Below are 584 nucleotides of genomic sequence, written 5' to 3'. Positions count from 1 at the left end.
TAGCAGCAGCTGATGTACAAGCTGCTGTTCAAACAGCAGCAGCAGCGGCAGCAGCAGCAGCAGCAGCAGCAACAGCAGTTGCTGTTCCTCCAGCAACAGCAGCAGCAGCATCAGCTGCTGTTCAAGTATTAACAGCCGCAGCAGCAACAGCAGTTGCTGTCTAAGCAGCAGCAGCAGCAGCAGCAGCAGCAACAGCAGCAGTTATTGTTTATGCAGCAACAGCAGCAGCAGCAGCAGCAGCACTGGCAGCAGCAGCAGCAGCAGTTTATGTTTAAGTTGGATAATGGTTTTAGCAGCAAACAACCCATACACCATAACCTACCACCGTTGCTGCTGCTGCTGCTGCTGCTGTTGCTGTTGCTGCTGCTGCTGCTGCTGCTGCTGCTGCTGAGAATGATTCTCAGATATTGTTTTGCTGCAGCAAAAACAGAAATATTTAAATTTTAATTTATTTATTTAATACCAATTGAGGTGTAACGACACCCCACCGCGGCCTACTGCTGCGGTGGCTGCTGCATGCGTCTGCTGCTGCTGGGCTGCTGCTGCTGCTGCTGCTGCTGCTGCAGCAGCAGCAGCAGCAACAG

The sequence above is a fragment of the Eimeria mitis genome, genomic scaffold (genome assembly GCF_000499745.2).
Source record: "Eimeria mitis Houghton genomic scaffold, Emh_scaff1212, whole genome shotgun sequence".
Classification (NCBI taxonomy): Eukaryota; Apicomplexa; class Conoidasida; order Eucoccidiorida; family Eimeriidae; genus Eimeria; species Eimeria mitis.
Note: the sequence above shows the minus strand (reverse complement) of the source record.